The 24,302-nt window shown below is 41.3% G+C and overlaps 1 protein-coding gene across 8 annotated transcripts in view; it reads left to right on the forward strand.

The window, feature by feature from the left end:
• Positions 1-24,302, forward strand: part of disp1 (dispatched homolog 1 (Drosophila)) — a 94,456-nt gene that overhangs the window by 39,819 nt on the left and 30,335 nt on the right. The window contains exon 4 of one of the 8 annotated variants that reach the window (XM_020616952.1): positions 16,108-16,254. The exons of 5 other annotated variants lie outside the window; for them this stretch is intronic. The gene's annotated coding sequence lies outside the window, so the exon portion shown is untranslated. Of the gene's footprint in view, positions 1-16,107; positions 16,255-19,290; positions 19,371-21,924; positions 22,382-24,302 lie in introns of those variants that run through there. 2 more of the 8 variants (XM_020616953.1, XM_020616958.1) reach the window with 2 other exon arrangements.

Genomic DNA, 24,302 nt, shown 5'->3' on the forward strand with positions numbered 1-24,302 from the left:
CAGTCACCAGCCACATCGACCTGATCAGTGTTTGATTGTTGTGTCTTGTTGCTTTTCTTCTTTTGTCTCTCCTCTGTCCACTCACCCCAACCGGTCAAGGCAGAAGGCCGCCCACCAAGAGCCGGGGTCTGTCGGAGGTTTCTTCCGTTAAAGGGAGTTTTTCCTCCCCACTGTTGCCAAGTGCTTGCTCAAGGGGGATTTGTTGAGTTTTCCCTATGTAATAATATTGATAACAGTAAGGTCTAGACCTTACTTTGTAAAGTGTCCTGAAATGACTTTTGTTGTGATTTGGCGCTATACAAATAAAATTTGATTTGATAAGGAGTTAGGGCACCCACCCGGGACCTTTCTATGTGGAGTCTGCATGTTCTCCCTGTGCTTGCGTGGGTTTTCTCCAGGTACTCCGGCTTCCTCCCGCAGTCCAAAGACATGCAGCTTAGGTTGATTGGTGTCTCTAAATTGCCCATAGGAGTGCGTGTGTGGTTGTTCATCTATGTGTTAGCCCTGCGATGGATTGGTGACCTGTCCAGGGTGTCCCCTGCCTTTGCCCGATTGCCGGCTGGGATTGGCTGCTATCACAACTAGCAATTGATGAGGTACAACACGAATGCTCCAGCAAGGGGGAGCCAGGACGCCGGGTCAGGGGGGAGATATCATCATCACCCCCACAATCGGAGATTGGGTACCAAGCCCCAATAACAGGCCCAGATGACTTTAATTCAAGAGCAGCTGACCCGACATTGAATATCATGAGCAAGATGGACACCAGGAACCTCTGTGGCTGGTTACCATGACTAAGTGAAGTGCCTTCTGAAAGTCTACTAGAGGATGTGAATTCAGCACTATGACCATCACTGAGACCAACAAGCTTATATACACCAGCTATCAGAATTGTTGAAAGGGATACCTAAGGAGTACAACACACTGTCCATACCTGAGGCCTTAGAGACTGCCAAGAAAAGGCTCACAGCTCTGGCCACCCGGTTGAAGAGGTACACCAGAGAAGTTGAAGCCAGGGGAATAAACCGAATGTTCTCCACTGAGCCATCCAAGGTGTACACTCAGTGGCAGGGTAATAACATGAGAGCAGACCCACCAAGGCTGGAGACTGAACAATTCTGGAAGAGCATATAGGAGAAGGAGGCATCACACAACAACAATGCCCAGTGGCTGGTGGACCTAAGAGCAGACCACAGCAATCTCCCTGCACAAGACCCAGTAATCATCACAATGGCAGACATTTAAGAGAGTATGAAGAGCTGGACAGCACCGGGCCCTGCCATGATCCACGCCTACTGGTTAAAGAAGCTAACTTCACTCCATGAGCGCCTGGCAGGACAAACGAACCAGCTACTAATGGATGGAACCCACAGAGTGGTTAACTGAAGGCCGGACAGTCCTGATCCTGAAGGACCCTTAGAAGGGAGCAGTACCATCCAACTACCGCCCAATAACCTGCCTCTGCACAGGCAGCTAAGATGAGCAGGCACATGGCTCAATACATGAGCAGGGCCCAGAAGGGAATTGATAGTAACACCAGAGGAGCAAAGCCCAGAAGGGAACTGTGGTGAACAGTTATGTCTTTTGTAAACCTAAATTTACAGTAAAATATAGTATTTAAAGCTCAAAAACTGTCCAAATATGTGGATGTCATGCAGCAGAGGACCTGGAGTACATTACAAGTCTTGTACCCTGCTATTATATCTACTGTATTTATTCAAAGATGATTTAAATTAGCTTACACTAAAACTGACAAAAAATATACAGTGGGTACGGAAAGTATTCAGACCCCCTTAAATTTTTCACTCTTTGTTATATTGCAGCCATATGCTAAAATCATTTAAGTTCATTTTTTTCCTCATTAATGTACACACAGCACCCCATATTGACAGAAAAACACAGAATTTTGGACATTTTTGCAGATTTATTAAAAAAGAAAAACTGAAATATCACATGGTCATAAGTATTCAGACCCTTTGCTGTGACACTCATATATTTAACTTAGGTGCTGTCCATTTCTTCTGATCATCCCAGAGATGGTTCTACACCTTCATTTGAGTCCAGCTGTGTTTGATTATACTGATTGGACGTGATTAGGAAAAGCCACACACCTGTCTATATAAGACCCTACAGCTCACAGTGCATGTCAGAGCAAATGAGAATCATGAGGTCAAAGGAACTGCCTGAAGAGCTCAGAGACAGAATTGTGGCAAGGCACAGATCTGGCCAAGGTTACAAAAAAATTTCTGCTGCACTTAAGGTTCCTAAAAGCACAGTGGCCTCCATAATCCTTAAATGGAAGACGTTTGGGACAACCAGAACCCTTCCTAGAGCTGGCCGTCCGGCCAAACTGAGCTATCGGGGGAGAAGAGCCTCGGTGAGAGAGGTACAGAAGAACCCAAAGATGACTGTGGCTGAACTCCAGAGATGCAGTCGGGAGATGGGAGAAAGTTGTAGAAAGCCACCCATCACTGCAGCCCTCCACCAGGCGGGGCTTTAGGGCAGAGTGGCCCGAAGGAAGCCTCTCCTCAGTGCAAGACACATGAAAGCCCGCATGGAGTTTGCTAAAAAACACCTGAAGGACTCCAAGATGGTGAGAAATAAGATCCCATTGAGCATCTCTGGAGAGACCTGAAAATGGCTGTCCACCAAAGTTTACCATCCAACCTTACAGAACTGGAGAGGATCTGCAAGGAGGAATGGCAGAGGATCCCCAAATGCAGGTGTGAAAACTTGTTGCATCATTCCCAAAAAGACTCATGGCTGTATTAGCTCAAAAGGGTGCTTCTACTAAATACTGAGCAAAGGGTCTGAATACTTATGACCATGTGATATTTCAGTTTTTCTTTTTTAATAAATCTGCAAAAATGTCAAAAATTCTGTGTTTTTCTGTCAATATGGGGTGCTGTGTGTACATTAATGAGGAAAAAAATGAACTTAAATGATTTTAGCATATGGTTGCAATATAACAAAGAGTGAAAAATTTAAGGGGGTCTGAATACTTTCCGTACCCACTGTATACTTGATAATAATCATACAGAGTAACACTGCACTGCATTAAATTTCAACTTAACATTTACACATGCATACAAAGACAAATTGTATTTTACTTTCAGGGACAGAGTATGTCAGAGATTCACTGCACATTAATTGAGAATATCCCAGAGGGAAGTGGAAGTGACAGCAGTGATGAGGATTACAAGCTGGCAGAGTCCAGCTCTGAGACATTGTTGCAAAGTTTCCACATACATCTAGTAATCATACTGGTTGAGTTTTTCCTCTCTGTTGTATCTAAAATGTTTTTTTTAAGTAATTCAACTTGTATAAAGAACATAATATAACATTAAAAAGGACAGGATATTCCTGATTGTCACATGTGGCTTTAAACCCCTTTTACTCCTTTGTTGCATGGTGTCCACATATGTGGACAGTTAATTAACTTAAGTAAAACGGAATTAAAAAAAATTCTAATGCACTTTAATTTAGGACAATTTTGAAAAATTTGGATTTTTATTTTTTTATAATTCATGTGTGAAAGGGCTACGTAACGGTCTGCCTTTGACTGCAACTGAAGAGATTTACAATAGAAACTCACTGTACATGTGTTTTGGCAGCTGTGTTCAAGCAAACGTATTGCAGCTGTTGGGAGATGAAGTAGAAGTTCCTTGATAGTCTTCAGTGCAGAATGCCATGTAAAATGCATTCAAGGAAACACTTCCTTAAATAATAATATTACTAGCAGGTATTTTCAAACATTTTCAGTGTTAGGCATAATTGCTGACCTTTCTGATGCCGTTATGTTGACTTTAGAGTCTTAGGGAAACGACATAGATGTGTTTGTATGAACTGTGGTTTGTCTGTATAATTCTACATTTCTGCAAGATGTAGGAAACAACACATGGGTTTAATGTATAAAAGTAAAGTTTCCAGTACATTCAAGAGATATTGTGGTCATGTTGTCGTGCATAATCCCCTCTGTACAGTCAGGAGTATTCTTTCACAAGTGTTGTAGGTTTTTGCTGGACTGACACTTTCTGCAATATGTCCAACATGCAGTGATGTCACGCTTCAGCAAATGGATGCTTTTTCCATTCCTTTTGGCTGCTATGCGTTAACCTTTTAATGCAATTTCACAAGCGCACATTCTTATTTTCACAGTTACTGTAATTAGAATACATAGTAATTTTTTCAAAGGCAACCAAATGGCATTGAGGACAGAAGCTTCCTGGCCTGCTGCTCATAATTGGCCAAGTACAGTAAGATTAATTTTGGTGGAGATCCATAAGGAGACACTGAGATGTCAAAGATGGTGCAAAATCTTAGGGGGTGCAGGGTTGGCCGAGGTCAACCTGCTGCCTGCCACAAAACTCCAGGTTTATGAGACACTTTTCTGAGTGTTGGAGAGTATATGTGTTCAGATGTTTTTGTATGTTTTATACTTCTCCTTGTGCACACTTTAGGTTACCGTAGTGATAGGATTCAGTATTTTACTGAAACTGAGTCCAGTTCCAAATCTATTTATCAAAGTAGAGTGCTTTTGAAACCCTTATAACATCTGTTTAAGTAGTGGGTTAAAAGAGGTGTACCATTTTATTTTACTCAGTGCAGTATTAAAGCAAATTTAAACAGTTTTGTGTAACAGATACAACTTATTATCTAAGACTCTAGCTTTTTTCTGATCCCCTTAATATCACAGTAAGACCAGATACCAAACAAGCTGAGTGATAGAAATAGTGGTAGTTAACTATGTATGCCCTAAAACTAAACAGTCTGCTGTGGTGAAGGGTTGTAGGGCTTTCATCACATATTTTATTACTGCTCAGTGACATTCATTAACCCTGTCCTCACTCATTTGTCCTTTTACTGCACTGGCCCCTAAGTGGGGAGCTGTGCTGTAGAAGCTGTAGAAGCCAAAGTAAAAACAGTACAGCAAAAAAAAATAGCACTTGTATTAAATAATAACTTTTTAATTCAGTGAATATCAGTTTACAAATCACTGTTTTGCTGCACCATGCACTTAACCTAACCTGAATGCCACCTCATTGTGGTACAAAATCTGGTCATGCGAGATGAGGCCACACAATCGTCCTTTTTTTGTTAAAAACCACAGTTCTTAATTTAATATGTTTGAGTGTAGATAAATAATGAAACAAAGGGCTTGCTGTTCCCATTTCATGGTCCCTCAAATATTATATTTGCACTTGTTTTGTTGATTTTGGAACATTTAAGTCTGTCGGCCATGTTTGTTTACAACAGCGTCACTGAGCTATCTCACCGGAAGGTTGAGGGTTCGAATCTCAGTGCCCTTGGACAATACACTGAATATTGATTTTATAAATCAGTCATGGTCAATATAATTTGGCTGTTTTTGACAACAAAGGATCAGGATAATCACCTTTATTGGCCAAGTATGTTACACACAAGGAATTTGTTTCTGGTACAGAACCGATGGCAGCCATCTGCGACACCACCTCTAACCATTGGGGTCAAACGGGGGACTGCCGGCACCGAGATTTGAACCTTCAACCTTCTGGTTGGGAGACAACTGCTCTACCCACCGCACCACTGTTGCACCAATGTCAATTAAATAAAAATATATAATGGGAATTAAGTGATTGCATAAATATTCACCCCCTTCAAGTCAGTATGTAGTAGATGCACCTTTGGCTGCTATGACAGCACTGTGTGGATAGGTCTCAGTCAGGCTTGCACATCTGGACATTGTAATTTTACTCCATTTTTCAGGCGTGAACATCCCTTTTCAAGTCCAGCCACAAATTCTCTATTGGACTGAGGTCTGGGCTTTGACTCTGCCATGTCAGAACACTCACCTTGTTGTCTTTAAACCATTTCTGTGTAGCTTTCGCTGTATGCTTCGGGTCATTGTCTTGCTGAGAAAAAAAATCTTCTCCCAAGCCATAGTTCTTTTGCAGACTGAATAACATTGTCCTTCAGGATTTTCCTATATTTTGCCACATTCATTTACTCTACTTTACAAGCCTTCCAGGGCTGGCTACATAGAAGCATCCCCATAGCATGACGCTGCCACCACCGTGCTTCACAGTGGGGATGGTGCGTTTGTGGTGATGTGCAGCGTTTGGTGTCCACCAAACATAACATCTTGTCTGATGGCCAGAAAGCACCATTTTGGTCTCATGAGACCAAAGAGTTTTCTTCCACTTGACCATGGAGTCTCCCACATTCCTTTTGGCGAACTGTAGTCGAGATTTAATATGAGTTTTCTTCAACAGTGTCTTTAAACTACTCACTTGAGACACATTTACTGCACTCTGGTGATCCCCATTTCACTAAATGTGAGACTACTACCACCAGTTGGCTGGACCTCTATTGAATTAGGTCAGTCATTTTAAAGGAGGTGAATATTTATGTAATCACTTATTTCCCATTACATATTTTTATTTAATTGACAATACTTTGTAGAAACCTGTTTTCAGTCACTTTGACATTAAAGAGGTTTTTTGTCAAAAAAGCCAAATTATATTGACAATGATAGATGATTTACCATTTTATTGATTTTATAAATTAATCATGGTCATTTTACAGGGTAAAATGAATGTGGCAAAATATAGGAAAGTCCTGGAGGACAATCTTGTTCAGTCTGCAAGAGAACTACAGCTTGGGAGAAGATTTTTTTTCCCCAGCAAGACAATGAATACCTTTTATAGGCACTGTACAGTAGCAGATGCTTCAACTACATCCAAACGTCCACTTTAGGGTTCACTTTGAACACAGACAGACAGAAATCAATCATCTGCATTGTTTGTGTTATCTGTCAACAGCTGCTTGCTAGTGTTAGCTCCTGAAGTGAGAGATCACTGTGCAGAGTCATTTTTTTCCTCTCTTCGACGGGATTTCTAGGTCTGCTACTAGTTAGCTACAGTCAGCTATAGTTACGCATTCTGGATGACCACAGTCAGCAAAGTGAGATCTAAATTATTTTAACCAAACAAAGCAACAATGTGGGTGCAGTACGGTGGCGCAGAGGTTAGGCCCACGCGGGACCTTTCTGTGTGGAGTTTGTATGTTCTCCCTGTGCTTGCGTGGGTTCTTCCTCCCACAGTCCAAAGACATGCAGCTTAGGTTGATTGGTGTCTCTAAATTGCCCATAGGAGTGCATGTGTGTGGTTGTTCGTCTATGTGTTAGCCCTGCGATGGATTGGCGACCTGTCCAGGGTGTACCCCGCCTTCACCCTTTTGCCAGCTTGGATAGACTCCAGCCCCCCCGTGACCCCGCTCAGGGACTAAGCGGTAGAAAATGAATGAAACAACAATGTATGCAGGTAAATACAGCACATATCTCCTAAAATAGCTAAAGAAAGTACTGTGTGTCTCTCATTTTTACACAGAATAAACAATTGGATTCTTTATAATATATGGTTTATTCTTTCATAGAACCGGGGGTTTAATTTACTTTTTACATGTATTTCAAATGTGTCACCCATCTCTGAGTCTGTGCCTCAGCCAGGCCATCCCATCCAAAACCTTCTGGATTTGCTCCTGTACAGGAAAAGCTACGTTGATTTAAAAAAAGAAAAGGCATCCAACATTTTGAAATTGAATTGGGCACAATTCCAAATAACATCAAAAGGCACCCGTGACACTTACTTGACCTGATGTTTGTTCTATACACTGAAAAGTAAAGTTTGCAAGTTGTGGTTAAAAAGGTACCACCAGAACGTTCTACAGTTCAGTGCTAATAATAAAAACAGGAGACAGGGTGACCTAAATCATACTGTTGGAGAGGTAACCCTTTTTTAGGTTTTATAAGTTTTCTCCCTGGCTCCAGGGTGGGGCCCCGGCCCCTAGGAAGGCGCCCAGGAGGCATCTCGGCTGGCCTGGGAACGCCTCAGCATTCCCCCGGAGGAGCTGGAGGAAGTGTCTGGAGAGAGGGAGGTCTGGGCATCTCTTGAAAGACTCTCAGCACATACGACAGGTGCTTTTGTTTGAGAGAATCATCCTACCCCACAGATGCCTATGTAGAAGATTATCTGCATTTATAAGGAATATAATGTTTTTGGTGTGTAAAACATTTACAAAAACATAGAAGATGCTTCTGCCAAATTCAGAGCTGCTGGATTTGATTCTTCTTGGTGTTGCATTTGGTCCTTTTACCTAACATGGAAATGATTTAGAGAACAGGTAAACCAGACTTATGCACCCAGAGCTCACGTGTGTTGCAAACTTTGCTTATGGTCTATGGAAACATTCATTACAGTTGTAGCACTACTCTGTAGCCAGACCTGGATCCACTCCAGGTATCACTGGTATACCTCTAGCCCTCCCATTATTATTATGCCTTTTAGGAGAAGTCTTTTGACCAAAAGATGATGTAATTCCATAAGCCCGTCACTAATAATTTCCTCCTTATTTTTAATGACTGAGGTTAATGCCAGACCAAGTCTGGGCCCGCCTCATTTTCAGGGCGTATAATTTTTTTCCCCCAACTCGTCTGTTTTTATATCAATTTTGAACAGTTTATAAATAAATCTTTATGGGCATATACAGACAGCTAATAAAGTCAGCATTGGCAAAAAGAAGCTGGACAACTTTCCACTTATTTTCATTTTTTGAGCATTACTGGTGCTGCTGCCTCACTTCCTGGTGCCAAAAGTCTGTACCTGCCATTTGTCTCATAATAATAACTTGTTTTCTCCTATATGAAAGGAAAAAAAATCACTAACAGACGCTGGGTCCGATAATTATGTGTCTACTTGCCCGGCAGAGACAAACATGCCCTCATGTGTCCACAGTTAATAGCATGGACTGATGAGGCTCAGCTATGTCGCACAGACATATACACACACCTGTACCTGCCCGTACGCTTTCACGCATTCTCGGTCATGTAAGCAGTATCTCACACACCTGTACACACAAAGACACCTGTAGCCTCTTATTGTACTGTATCAGTTTCCCATTTGATGTAGAGTTTGTTTTTAGTCGTTGAGGCTCAGTGCCCACAGAGGAGTCAGATGTAGCATGAAGCAGACAAGCTATTAGGAAGAGACAGGGCCACCCTTCAGCACAGTTTGTTTACCCTTGTAGATGGCATCTTTGATGGTCAGGAGGATTTCATACAGTAGAGTTCAAGAATGAGAAAAAACCCAATGCCTCATTTTCTTTCATATCCGTTTCAGTGTTTTTCCTTCACACACATGTACACACACATTTACCTCACACTCTGGCCACTGTATTAGCCAACTCTGTGTGTGCATGGTTGTGCGAAAGAGGCAGTAGTGCATATATGGGATTATTTCTAAGGTCCATTTGTTGAGGGCGCACATTTATCATGAAGCCCACTAGTGTCAGATCTGCTTCGTTCCCACTGGGTCTATGTTACGCTCTGCTGGTACTTGCTTAGACACTCAACACCTGACCTGACACATACAAACTCACTCCTGCACAGAAAAATGCATGCACACATAACTATCTTTTCACTACATTGTGACCTAGATGCAAAAGATAAGTGAATTCAGAGGGTTAAGCCTCACAGCGAGAAGGTTCTGGGTTCGGGCCCCACCTGGGATCTTTCTGTGTGGAGTTTGCATGTTCTCCCCGTGCTTGCGTGGGTTCTCTTCGGGTACTCCGGCTTCCTCCCACAGTCCAAAGACATGCAGCTTAGGTTCATTGGTGTCTCTAAATTGCCCATAAGAGTGCATGTGTGTGGTTGTTCGTCTATGTGCAAGCCCTGCGATGGATTGGCGACCTGTCCAGGGTGTACCCCGCCTTCACCCTATTGCCGGCCGGGATTGACTCCGGCCCCCCCCGTGACCCCGTTCAGGGACTAAGCGGTAGAAAATGAATGAATGAATGAATGAACCCCAAATGAGAGATGGTTAAGTCCTACTCTGAAAATGTATTTTCCTTTCCTATTCTTTACTTTGGGCTGATTCAGTGAACTTTTTCTGGATTCTAAATGCATCACATGCTTGTATGTAGTCAGGCCCTGCAGTGTATTTTAGTAATGTGGCTGGATACCACCCATCTTATTTTTACATTCACATAGTGCCTGGATTTGGGATAAAGCAAAATCAGTGATTTGTTTCCAAAGACAGTATACTTGTCAGAAAATAGTTGCTGAAAACACGAAAAGACTGAGAACTTTGTAATTCTGAATTGTGGAGTTAGACAAGTTAAACAGTTATTCCTCAGGTTTTCTTGCACTCCTCCTTGGCTCCTTATCTCCACTGCTGCGACAGCAGCTGTCTGCTCCCTCTGTGTGTGTGTGTGTGTGTGTGTGTGTGTGTGTGTGTGTAGGAGCTGAGCACCGCCTGCTCTCACCCACAAAGGAGAAGCAGCTCTATAAACACTAAAAGCATATTTTCTGACCCACTGCTCTCACTCAGTGGTCTTTGATAAAATGCTCCGGTAGAACCCTAACACATTAGCACCAGTTCTCCTGGGTGATTGTGAGTTATTACAGCTACTTGCAGCCTACAGTTTTCTAGCTAGCTAGCTATGCCATCGTCCCGGAAATGCATGCCGGAGCATGTCTTAATACATCCGTGATGAAAACCGGTGTCCCATTTCCATGATTGGGTGTGGTTTCAGTGTCTTCACCAATATACCCACGCTTTTGGTTACAAAGAAATTAATTTTGATTGCAGTGCCTAAGTTTTGCTCTGAAATATGTTTTATATCAATAAAGACACAAAAGTACCTTTATTTATCACAGGGCTTACTTATCTCAATTATAGTTAACATTTTTGTTTAACTAAATTGTTAGCTTTTCTCTGTGATATATAGTTATGCAGTATGAATAAAAGAAAATCTGGTGTTCATTTAACTCCTCTTAAGACCCAGAAAAGTAACAGTTTATATTGATGAAGATGTTTACCAAGCTGGTTGATAGCCAGTAATAAGGAAATGGGAAACTGTCTTCATGTAGTGGTTAGAAAATAATTAGACTAAGTGGCATCTATATTACACTATCACCAAGCCTGTCTAGTAATGCTATAGTGTGTAAATGATAAACCTGGTTTATATAACTGGGCTAGGGAACTCACCTGATCTTCCCAGCTGACTATTTATTAACCATGTGTACAGGTCATCAAGTTTGTAATTGGCTTTTTACAAGAATGCTCTTGACTTGAGTAAGGTGTAGACAGAGAAAGTAACAGCAGTGAGGTGTGCCACTTGTTTTTAAAATAATTCCATCCAAAGTCAGATTAACACAAAAAGTAATACAAGGTTTACAGCGGTCTAAATACGTTGGTTGTTATCTCTGAACATTTGACGGTTTGTTAGGTTAAGATCCTTTTTGAGTGTAAGGGAGAACCTTGGATGTGTTACTCAGAACTGAATACTGTGTTCAGAGAGTGCTCCTTTGGACCAGCATGTGTAATGTGATGTATGCCAAAGTTGCAATACCCTCTGTTGCCACTATGCTAAAATGTCTGGGAGAGGGCTTAGCTCTGAACCTGAGTCTGTCAGCCACTCTAACGGTGTCTGCCAGTAGCTGGGGAAAGAAAGGAGGCATTAAGAAAAACACTTTGATGTTGTCAAGTGCACATGTTCAGTGTCCTTTGTTCATTCAGGTTGCTTTATCTTTTACAGCATCTCTTTTTGTTTTCATTTTGTTAGCTCAGGCCATGTAAAAAGAAGAGAGACACCTCAAGGCAGAACATGGGACAGAAGGAGAGATGGAATTAAGAGGCTGCGAGAGAGATTTGAAATGGATATTGTGTTTGAATGTCAAGTGTGTGTGTGTGTGTGTGTACGCCTGCGTATGTAGAGGAGAGCAGCTGCAGAGGCCCTGGTTCCCGTCTTGCTGGCGCACACCTCTCCACAGGGAGTAGGAAGGGCACAAGTGCCCTGAGCTTGGCTCTAACTGCCCCCAGATTGACAGCCCTCTCTCTCTCTCACACACACCCACACCCCACATTATAGCACATTTATACATGACTCATACACATTCTTAACAGGGCCCCAGTGATGACTTCTCTGCATTACCTCCTCTCTCCTTTAGTATTTGTGATGTCACTCATTTCAGTTTAATCCAGTTCAACAACAATGCTGCTATTGACATGAGCAGTACTACAGCAGCTTCCTGGAAGAATTGGCTAAAGAGACACAATTTAGCCTAACGACAGAGTATACTGTGTGCCTAATACATTTTATCTCTTCATCTCTTAAATGCACACAGACCAGCATCTAGAGCCAGAAATCCTATTCAGTGAATCAAATTCGGCTCCCTCCTGCCCAGCTCTGTACCCCGTCAACTCCCAGAGGGCCCTCCAGCAGCTCACTTGTCCTTCAGAGACAGAATGAAGTCACTCCATTTGCCTTGGCTCCAGTATCTTTGTTTCAGGCACTGTGGTGATGTGCAAAGGGCTATGTTCTCACAGCAGAGTGTGCTGCCCAATACTCTGTACGAGGGACAAAGCCATAAATACCAAATTATTTTCTGGGTAACACAGCGAATTGCAGTGTGCCAAACTCAAGTGGGGCAGGAAACCTTTTTTTTTTTTTTGTCTGCCAGAGGCTTGTGCATTGCACAATATTCCTGTTTTACCAGCCAAATACATTTGAACAAAACAGAATATGGTTGGAAACTGATGGCTGATTATTTGTTGGTAAAATATCGCAAGTCTATCAAATTGCTTATAATGAGCTTATAAAGTAATGGACAAATCATTCATACCGCAGTGAACTAGTCAGCTAGTGAACACATAATGAGATGTGCTGTGTCAGAATGAATCAAATTCAGCACAGCATGTGGTCGCATCACATTTGCGTCACAGTAAGTAATCTGAGCAGCACTTTGTAATGCTGGAACTAAAGACAACCATTTTCCCCAGACATGCACCAATTGTAGTTTTCTTATCTGTTTTTGAGTTTGTTTGTTTTTTCAAACCTGACCCGCTGATTCTGATTTTGGCCAATTTGTTTCTAAGAACTAATCAAAAGCATACACAGACATCTAATAACTTTTATTTAATGAAACATTTTATTGTAATCAAAACATTGTTTTAAAGTTTTACATTTTCCTTCTTTCCCTTACTCTTTTCTTTTTTAAACAAAACTCCAACTAAAAGTTAAGTGCAATACTTCTTCTTCTACAAATATAAACAAGTGCAACAGGTAACAGAAAATGTCTGTTACTACTGAGCTCACAGTTCTTCCTCACTGTGTACTATTTGTCAGAGATTTGGACATAGTTTTCCTTCTCCAGGTGTTTCTGTAGCTCCTCTGAGCGCTGTTTATACACCGAGCGCTTCCAGTGTGCAAGTGAATGCACCCGGTATAGACACGAGCATGAGTCTCATTCCAGGTGCACACAAGGTGCTATGCACTGCACACCCAACACTTTTGCCCTGTGCCACTGTGTGTGCAACGTGAACTGTTGTGCCTCTAAATCTGACAGGCACCGAATCAAAAATCTCAGAGTGATCGGCTGGTCACCAGTCGAGGCTGATCATGCTGAAAACTGGCCATTTTTGATCTTAGTCGATATAGTCCAGTGCAACACCTTTATATGTGACTTCAGTTATAAACACATAATTAAATGCACACATTTCTGACAATGTCAATACATGTGAACATAAAATTTCTTAAGGTACAGTGTTAAAAGACATTTATTGAGTTCTGAGATGTTATCCAGGTTATGATTTTTGCTGCTAAACGATGTTGGAAGCTAAATCCAAATTCATTAACAGTTTAACTGTTTAGATCCACATATGCAAATTTATTACTGGCTCAGATTTGCTACTATGCTATTGAATTTGAACACTAGGCAGATACAGCTTGTTCTGCCTGTACATCTTGAACTCAAGCGTCAGAATTCAGACAGTCCCAGAGATATTTTGTGGTGGTTGTGCCTGAGGTGAACACTCAGTGTTATGAATGTGCTTTGTGGCGGCTCTGTGTGACATTCTCAGGATCAGACACAACATGTACTGTTCGAAAAGCAGTGCATCAGATGAATGTGTTGTCAAGTTAAGTTTAGATAACCTATTCAGCTCATTGGTCTGACATAAGGTTGTGATGTGGTGGTCCTTGGAGAGCTGACTGTGATTGAAGAAGTGCTTTAAAGTGGCCTGGAATTCAAGGACATGTTTCTAGACTTTTCTTGTTTGCATTCCAGCTGCTGACTCCAGCGACATTTCAGAGACACTTTAGCTTCAGTATTTCTAGTAAGTCTGGAGTTTGTATTTCAACAAAGAAATCAGTGTTTGTAACTTTTCCCTCCATCTCCCCCTTTGCTTCACTCCCTTCCTCTCAACCTAATGCTCTTTCCATCCTTCTTTCTCACAGCTTATTTCCTTAAACCGGCTTTTGTTTTGTCCCTCACTCCCTTTTCTCCTTCGTCTCCACCTCTATCTCGGTGGCTGCCAAAAGGTTTATGACGGCAGGATGCGATCTCACACCACCTCCAACATTTTCAATTGCCCAAAAAGTGTCATGATTTTTTTTTTTCTTTTTTCCGTCGGGAGCCATGTCGTCCCCCACCCCAGAGGCCCTTGGAGAAATTTGACATACAGATGCGATCTTTGAAGTTTTATCACAGTTTTTCTCCATAGCCATGTTAGCTCATTTCTGCTTTATTCTTACTGTCAGATATTATGTGCTCTAGTATTCAGGCCTTTGTTTGCTGCATGTTGTCTTAATTCAATTCCATTTAAATTATTTTTTTAAATAAAATGTTTATACTCCTAAGTGTTTTCAAAGTTATACATTTTGTTTCAGTAGTTTTGGGATAGCAGCTAGCAAATAACCTAATTGATTAATGGATTCGTTGATTGACATTGATCAGCGCAGCAAATTTGATTCTGTTCAGCACTTATAAAACAGAAATTCCAAGCTGTTTCCCATTCTGGCTTCTCAGATATAATTACAGCACCCTCAGATTGTAAGACTGAAAATATAGTTTAAGTTGCCAAAAATCAGATTTGTTTCCAAGAAGAAAGGGAAAAAAGAAACGAGGTCATATGAGGGCTTCACAGGGGCTTCGGGGCTAAAATGTGGACCATGTAAACAGCATTGTCCCTGTCCTCAGTATTAATAAAAGGGAAAAATTATCTTTTAAAAATTGTTTGCTGTAATTGGCTGTCAGGTGCATAAAGGGGTTCTGATTTAACTATGAAAGCTATGCGGCAGGCTACAGCCGCCTCGCGCCTCATGAAAAATATAACCAAGTATGGTGGATACAACAGTGATGGATACAACAGATCTACCACATTGGGACTGTAAAAACTGATTGGTCAGCTTGAATTGTTTGCACATTCTTTTACTATTTTTTTGATGCGAGTGCAAATTGTTGAGTGAAGACAGCAATGAAGCAAGTTACTGAACTACAGAACAAAACCTACACTGTACAGTAGGTATTCGTGGTGAGGCTGCTGTTAATTCTAGGGCAACTTGTACATATTCTAAAAGGCAAAACCCAGGTTTAAAAAATAGTCAACAAAAGACATGACATTGCTCAAGCAAGTCACCCAAGCGGTGCAAATATGAGTTTGACATGTTTCTTTCATCTGCAGAAGAAATTCTGCTGTCGCATCACTTCATTTTCTCACAAGAATAAAATATTTTTCAGACGAGGACACACAGTTGTGTAGAAATACTCCTGCTCCTTTCCCAAAGGGTGGACAGCCCAAATATATTGTGTTTGTTGAGTGGGGGTTTGAGGGAGATGTTGTGTAAAAAGGCTGCTGGCTGTGTGTGTCTTTGTAGCTCCTCAAAGGTTGTTCTCCTCCTGATGAGCAAACGCTAACTTTGGTCCCCTTGAAGAGGAGCTGTCTTCCATCTGTCCACCAAATTCCTCCTAAACAGCTTTGTGTGAAGTGTCTGTCTGTATCTGCTCTGCTTGTCTGTCCTTAAGCCTCTTATCCTTCCCTCCATCCGACTTTCCTTCTTTCCATTGTGCATAACTTCCCTGTCACCCTGTTTGTGTCTGAGATCAAACCAACTAAGTTCTCCTTTCTTCCTCTGTGCTCTGTAGTCTGCAGATGCTCTTCATTTGCTGGACTCTTCTTCTGCTGTCTCCTCTTCAATTTGATTAGAGCCCTGCATTTGCATACCACCACTTGACCTTCTTTACTTTCTTGTCTTGTCTCATCCCCCCTCACCCTCCTGTCCCTCTAAAAGACAACAGAAAAAGGAGTTCTGATTGACCTGTGTCCTTTCCCAGACTGAGAAGTTGCTTGGACACTTGAAAAAAGGTTAGAGGGAGAAGAAGGACAACAAAAGCCCAGTGGAACTGCCTCAAAGCCTGACACCATGTGAAATCCTTGGGTAAAATGAAGCTGTATTTAGAAGGTTGAGTCTGGTGTTGTGCATATTTTAATGTGTTAAAGTAACAACAGTGAAACAACACGCTCCTGTTTCCAATTTCTAAACATTGTCGTGTTCCTCTGACAACTAATAGCAGCTGGAATGTATTGATTCCACATGCAATTTGAAAACCTGATATTTAGGTTTGGCTAATCAAAGTTAAGTTAGTAACTTTCTCAGTTACTGTATGCCAAGAACCATAAAACACTCTGGGTTTTGAGTAGCATGGAACTAAAACATTTTCCTCCTCAGCAACAGGGGTGCATTTTCCAAAGACAGTTTGCGTAGGGTGCTGTCTTTCACTGGAAATCTCAGATTTTTGATTAGTTAAGTTATTGTGGTGCTATAGGCCCGGCTTCTCCAACCTAACTGTATGTGTACTCTGGACCCCTAAATCACAGGTTGCATATATAAGTAGGTGTTGACCAGTTCAACCAAAGACTGATTCTTCCTTGTCTGATTCATCTTTCTTGAATAATTTTAGAGGCTTGACAGGGTGAATTTATTCATTGATTCACAAAAAAAAAGATTTAATTTTGTAAAGGAATAATCTAATGTAGCAGAATGGGATTTTCTTTTGTCCCATCCTTTTGGCTCATATTTATCTTGTGACCCCTTGGGTTGGTCCTGACTCCAGTGTTGTGACCTACTCCTGTGCCCCTACCAAATGATGTTTTTGGTTCAGTCAGGTCGGAGCTGTCTGTAATCTGTGTGCTGACTGACGTAAGGGACAGCATTCTGGATTTGCTTGTGGTTTTTGCATCTGTCAACCAATGTGGGTCAAACGTGCATGTGATGTCATTGACACCTTTGAGGTGCCAGTCAACACTTCACGAGAATGTTAACTAGAAGTGTAGCTAAACGGCTCTGCCGGTCTCTTATAGTTTGAGCCAACCACTATCGCTCTGTCATTTTCTTTTTATCTCTGTGTTGTGTATGAAAGGAAGTGATAAGAGACAGATGGGTCATCTGGATGTAGCATGTCTCTTCACAACCACAATAATGTGGCTGCTCCATTCATTTGTTCTGCACCTGCCTTCCAAAACTGAGAGAAGGAAAATAATTGAGTACATACACCCTGTTTTTTTGCATAGCAGGTGTAATTTCTATGAGAGACAAGACTCTTTATCATCAGAAATCTTAGCTGTATTATAAACCTGATTAGCAAAATAAGGGCTGGATCACTCCAGAATTTGCAAAAGCAAAGTTCAAACAAAATTTAGTTGATTCCAGTGGAGTCCTTAGGTTTGCATAACCTTGCTGTTTTGGAGTGAAAATTTGTCCACAAAGGACACAATCTGCACCAAATCTTCTACAGGAGGGTTTGGTGCAGAAAAAAAATCAAGTCTTAAGTTCCTGTCCAGTTAGTGATTAAAACTACAAGTAGCCACTGTATTACCAAACTTTCAGCACTACCTATTTTATGAGAATGGATGAATTAATTTCACACCAAATTCATCCACTTGTCAGGTATCAGATTCTAGAAGCTTTGTGTCACAGTAAGGGATAGTTAGCAAAATAAGTGGGAATATACCTTTGCTAGTCTTTTCTCTTTGGCTTCTCTGTTACTTCCCTCCAGGAATTTTGTTCTTAGGATTGTACATAATTTTATTCATTGGTATTTGAAGAGGGAAAAGGGTTTGTTGTCCTGGTCGCAAACAGTAAGTTTATAGAGCTCATTTGAAAGATATAGTTGCACCATCAACTCTTATCTCATAACTTTCTTAAAATCATTCCTCTTTTATGGAGCAGTTTATATTTGCCAACAAAGTGACTCCACAGGCCACAGTACATTTTACTTTATTAGGTACCTGTACGTATCATAAATGTATAAATTCAATTATATGTTAATTATTGAGGTCAATGTTAAAGGTGGACTACACTATATTCAGAGGTGTTCCTAATGATATGGCCTGCTCATGTATGTAGCTGGGGAGGACAAAAATATAGAGAAGCCTGAATATAAGGGGCTACGTCACAGAGGCCAGAGAGCAATGTGAGCAACTGGCTGTCTGCTTTTTCCCCTCAGTCTGTTAGTCATCCAATCAGCTACCGTCCAGTTGCACCTTTTCCTTTTCTTCTTTGTTCATTCAATTATCTGCATACACTCAAACACCACCCTTCTTTCCACGCTTTCACTTCTGACTTTTGCCTTCACATCCCCTCTCTCCTCCCCTCTTTCGCTAACCAGACATTATCACATACAGGGGTACCTGCAATGCTCAGAGGGCTTCTAGGATTACCTGCTGCCTTCCTGTGTATAAGTCAGAGCACATTACAACCCAGCATCTAAAGACTTGGCCATTAGTTAATGTGCTTTGAAATCACACAACAAGTTGGGTCATGTTTAAACTTGGTGTGAAGCTTTTTGTAGAGAGTCTCTTCCCTTCTGTTTTCTTCTTTTTTGCAGCTGTTTGAGGTTTTATGCCCTTGTGTCTTTGTTCAGGCACAGAGAGAAAACAACAATTTGCTGTTTGGGTTGCATATCTGCTCTGTGTACCACATTTCCTTCAGTTAACATATCTGAAATGAAAAGGAATTGATGTTATTCTAACCCTGAAGTTTTGTAATTAGCCCTGGAAACATGATTTGAAAGCAAGTTTGAAGACATTAATTATTAGTTTTGACATGCCATTGCCAAAGCCTTAAATGGTTTAGAAACATCTTGTACTCCTTTCCTTCTGTCCCTCCTTCATTAACTGTACACCCACCCCCTTCTTTCTCTTTTTTTGGTTGCTAAACCTGTCACTGTAATGAGTTGCGTGCAATCATCCCAAGTCCATCAGGCTTTCACCGGGGCCCCCATCCTTCCTGGTGCTGTGTAGCCTTTGATGTGGTTCCTTCTTTAGATCCATGTGCAGACCTTAGCCCTGGCTGGCTTAACCCCAGCCCAGTTTTTCTAATGCTGCTTAATACCACATATCAACTTAATGTTGATCTTGGTGGTGGTAAGAAGCTGCACAGTGGTGCTGAAATATCTTTGTGTTGTTATTTCAGAGGAAGGTGTCACCATCTTGAGCGACCGGCCACGTAAGCTCCATCAGTGATGGGCAGCTCACTCACTGCTGCACCAAAAGGTGTGTGCTTCAGCTGCATGTTATAAAGAAGTACTGTACGTTTGGGACCTGACAATAACAGTACTGAGATGTTTCTTAACATGTAACAAACAAAATGAGAGCTAAATGTAATTACATATCAGACAGAAGAGAAGCACAGTACAGTGAACACACAACTCTATAGTACCAGGTTGTTATTATTAGAGACAACAAAGCACTAATGGGGGGTTTGACTGGCCTCCAGGCCAGCTGTGAATGAGAACCCCACACTACTGCAGATGATTACAGCTCACTATATGAGCTGTGTCCTAATGCTGGTGGACAGCTGAAATTAAAGCCAGGTATGGCCCTCTGCCTTCCCAGCATTCCCTGTGATAAACCTCCTCCCCTGCTGAGAAGAATCAGTTGTTTGTGAACAAAATCCATTTCTAGAAGAGTCTCCACTGTTTAAAGATGACAGATTTCTTTGAACAACCACTGATGAAACTGAAAGACTAAAATGACATACTGGGATTGTTTCCATTTGATTGCTGCATTGTGTCCAGCCCGGGCTTAGAATTTGTGTAAGATACATTTGGTCTAAATAAAATCAGGCATTGTATTGTGGGTCATTCCTGGCTTTACAGACATATGTGCCAGACTTTGTCTTCCACATATAGTAAATGATCTTGTTTCATAGTGGAATGGAAGCAATGGATATAAAATTAATAGACTTATCAGACCACATTTGTGACTTGAATCCCTGTTTGAAGACAACTTTTTCAGGCACCTAACTAGAAAACACAGAATTGGATCTGAGCTTTTTAACCAGGGGCCTTATTTGTGTGTTCAGACAGCAGGTTGAATGTCTTGAAAATCTTAAAAAAAAACAGCTGTTAAGGATATTTCGCAAGTTTAAAATGAGCTATGTCTTTAACCTGGATAAGGGAGGTAGTTGTATATTCTAAAATGAATATTAAGCTGAGTATTTATTGACTTGGACAGTTCCTCCCCCTCTGAGGTTTGAATGAAACCACATTTACCCAGAGCATTTGTTGCCTTGGGTAAGGAGAGAAAGACGAAAGTACATTTAAAAGTACTTATTAAACTAAACCTAGAAGAGCAGTAATCTATAATTTAAGTAAACTGATGTGTTAAGAACAGGTGTGGCCCTATTAAGGAATTATATGGTAGCATTTTAGATAATTAAAGGCTGTTTACTGTATCTGTAGCAGGCTTAGCATATTAAACTTACTGCAGTCTTATCACTTATAAAGTTAATAATTAATGTTGCACCTTAACTATATTAACTACAGCTTAATCCCTGTTTTATTGTTTGATGACTGTCTCATAAAAGGATGTCCTCATGAGACAGCTACAGTATCCTGTATTTGGGTGTGGACTGACCAAACAAAAAGTTTCATCCAGAACACTGCTTTTCAAGTCGGTATGTTAAACCGGGAGAGCTTAAAGTAAAATATCTTATTCAGGTGAAATAAGTTTTAAAGTTGATGTATTGACCCTCATTAGTCAATTACTGTCCGAGTGTAGGCATATCTGTAATGTGGCCTGTTTTTGTTAAATGAACATGAACAGTGCAGATGAAATTAGTTGAACTTAAAAGGTGACTATTGGAGCATGGACAGAGACAGGGCCCCCTGCCAGAGTCAAAATGTAAATACAAATAACGGTTTTCTGGTGTTGTATAATCGATATTGGTCAAATTAGTTTTATCTTATATCATGCATGCAGCCTGGTATTTGCATTCATTTCTCTGACTGCGTTGTTGTGGAGAACTTGGCATCATTCCCCTGTGCAGCTGCGATGTCCCCGGCCAGGAGTAAATTAGAAGCTCAGACAAAGTTAGCTAAAGAAAGCAATGTGTGTTTCGTTTTTATGCAGAATAAACACTTTGGTTTTTAATCCTTTATGGTTTATTATTGCATAGAACTAAGGGCTTGCTTTACCTTTTAGATGTATTTCCAACGTGCCACCCCTCTGTTCCCCAGCTTGGCCACACCATCCAAAATTTTCCAAATCCACCCCTGTATTGGAGTCTAAGGATGGGTTCTGCAACTTGGTGGAGCCTTTTTCATCAGTTCCTGCACATATGACAACATAATAGTCACATCTGTAAATTATATGTTTTGGAAAACAATGCCATTTAACAGTGAATGTAGTGTTTGTAGTGAATTATGGTTCACTTTTATTGCTGTTTCCTTTTCTGTTGTATCCTCATATCTTTTGGTTTAATTGTTATTAGTCACATATTTCATGTCGGTGCAAATTCCCAGTCATCCAGGTTGTAGCATGCTGAAAAAAAGCTTGGAAGAAGGCGCCTGGACGTAGTTTTAGGTAGAAGACGTTTCACCTCTCGTCCAAGAGAGAGGTGAAAGTCGTTACCTGTCTCTGAACCCTCACATGCAAAGACAGATAACGTCTCTCACCATACCAGACCCTGACGACTCAGCTGTTAGAGGACATTGTTGGCCACCAGGGACTGAAACGCCGCCCAGTGGGATAAATAGTCTTGGGTGAGAGGTGAAGCGTCTTCTACCTAAAACTACGTCCAGATGCCAGCAGTCAGACATTTCCTTCTTTCTTGCTGTAGTGTTTTTTCGCGCTGCTTTGGCCTCGGGTACTCATTTTGAAGAACAAAAAGAACAAACAAGCCTAAAGTGATGATAACATGCGGGGTACGCTGGTGCGTACGAGCAGCGTGGCAGTGAGCGGGTTAAAGCGGACAGTGTGACCGTCCTATCAGTGCTCCTCGGTGCAGTCCCAGCCCACCGTCCCCTGCCTGCTTGCCTCCAGAGAGCAGAGCACCGGGGCTGCTGTGAGTCTGTGTGGTTGTTTGTCACTCTGGCAGGACACCGTCCCGTGATACACGGGCCACTCTCCCTGAGACTGGTTTCTGCCTTCTCGGGGTGTATTGTTTTTACTGCCTTGCTGATGTTTTAACCAAAACCGGAGGCGTCTTGACTTCATCAGTTGATGGTAACGAAGCGCCGCGTGCGGCAGATCCGACCCGGTCATAACAAGCGCAAACCACGGTAGGATACTAGTCTTCAGACTGGTTTTGTTTGCTTTACCAGAGTCATTTTGTAGAGAAAGTCGGGTGAGTTCCAATGACAGTGTGGGTTGTTGGGAAGTAGTGGGGACATTTGGGTGTTGGGTTCCGTCTGGTTCCGCGCGTCTCACCGTTGAGCGCCAGGGTGTCCCAGAGGTTAGGCTGGTGTCAGTACCTTCCCTTCTAGCGTCCGCTTTATGGAGCTGATGCTTCTTCACTGGAAAGTGCCAGAGTATATGTAGTGGTTTTAAAGTGTTTTCATTTTAAATGAGTACATTTGCAAAAGATATCTTCTCAAGACAAGAGCAGACTAAGAAAGCTTGCTCACAAATTTTAATCTAAACTTTTCACTCTGAAAAATATTCCTAGTTGTCATAAATTAGGTTGTGCTTATCTTTCTCTGTTCTTGTCCCATAATAACCCAACTCTGTGACCAGGCGTAGTCTTGCTATAAACAAGATTTATCTCAGCCCATTGAATGAATCTAAACCAAACTTAAGTGAGTTTACCATCTACTCCATCCTCCTGATGTCTGATGGATGACTACATTTTTGTATCTCAGTGCTTTGTTGTTTTGTCTAAAGCCCGAATGACACTGACCTAAATACTGAAAAAGTAAAAGGTTTTCTACATTAACTTTTATAATAACACTTTTAAATTAGATTGCATACTTTTTAATATGTTTAAATAAGTTTGCAACATCATACATATTTCAACATGGTTAAAAAGAAGAGAACAATTCCTTTAATGCTTACTTTCTTAAATCACCCAATATAATGATTTTGTTGGACATCTATATGGAAAGATTAAAAACAATAGTTTGACTTAAGCCTTAAGCCAGCACATCACATTATTGTGTTTAAGAGCCCAGCTGTGAAAAAGTGCCCAAAGGGGGGTCAAATATGTCCAGAATCTCTCCTGACAACCTGAAGCATGTCAAAGAATATGGGTTCTAAAGCCACCGTGTGTGCCCTAGCAGGGATGCCTGTCTGTTGTTGTTGTTGATGTTATTATTAGAAGCTATGTGGTTATTAACCATCACTTGACTGAGTCCTGGTAATTACTGACTATTAGCTTTAATTAGAGGGATGCTGGATGCCTTTACTTGTGTTGCGTAGCTGCCTGTCGCCCGTGGCTTCTCCATCTCTCTCACACCCTGTAATCATAAAGATGGCAGGAGAAGTGCTACGTCATCACCTGCGTTACTCCAAACCACTTGCCTTTGGAGTCATTATAAATGTTGATTTTTGGATGGTTTTCTTGGTTATATGGTTAAATGCCCTTAATAACTCTTCTGGCCAAGAACTACTGGCACAGGGCTGCAGGTCTGGTAGTGAAAATGAGTGAGAAATGACCCTTGTAGTCTAGACAGAGACTGACTGTTGGTTTAAGTGGGACTGATAATTCAGGATCGACGGTCTCTTAATTTAACGCTTCTTTTTATAAAAAAAAAAAAGCCAACCAGAACAACTGAACTGCATTTGCAGCCGAGATGCACAGTTTGTATCAGTTATAATATGAGGTAGAATTTTAACATGCAACAGTTAATCATCAACTCTCCGCGCCCTATTCCTGCATAGTCTTTTTAATTAATCATATGAAAATAAATTATTGGTGTAGCTAATACTTTTGAGACATATCAGAGAATGAGGTAAAGAAAAGCAATGGAGGATGCCACTATTTGGGAGCTAACATGCACTGGCCCAAACTCCTCACTCAGTCAGCAAAGCAGATGTGTATGTGGACCAAATTATTCCTCACTGCTTTCACACAAAATGCCTTCATTGACCACATCTACCAAAATCCTTGAACTCTTTTCTCATTCATTTGCTACATGTGCAAAATGCATACATTTTTCAAATGCAAAACACAGTTTTACAACTGTTCATTCAGACACACAGAGC

This window comes from Monopterus albus, unplaced genomic scaffold, assembly GCF_001952655.1.
Source record: "Monopterus albus unplaced genomic scaffold, M_albus_1.0 scaffold182.1, whole genome shotgun sequence".
NCBI classification, from domain to species: domain Eukaryota; kingdom Metazoa; phylum Chordata; class Actinopteri; order Synbranchiformes; family Synbranchidae; genus Monopterus; species Monopterus albus.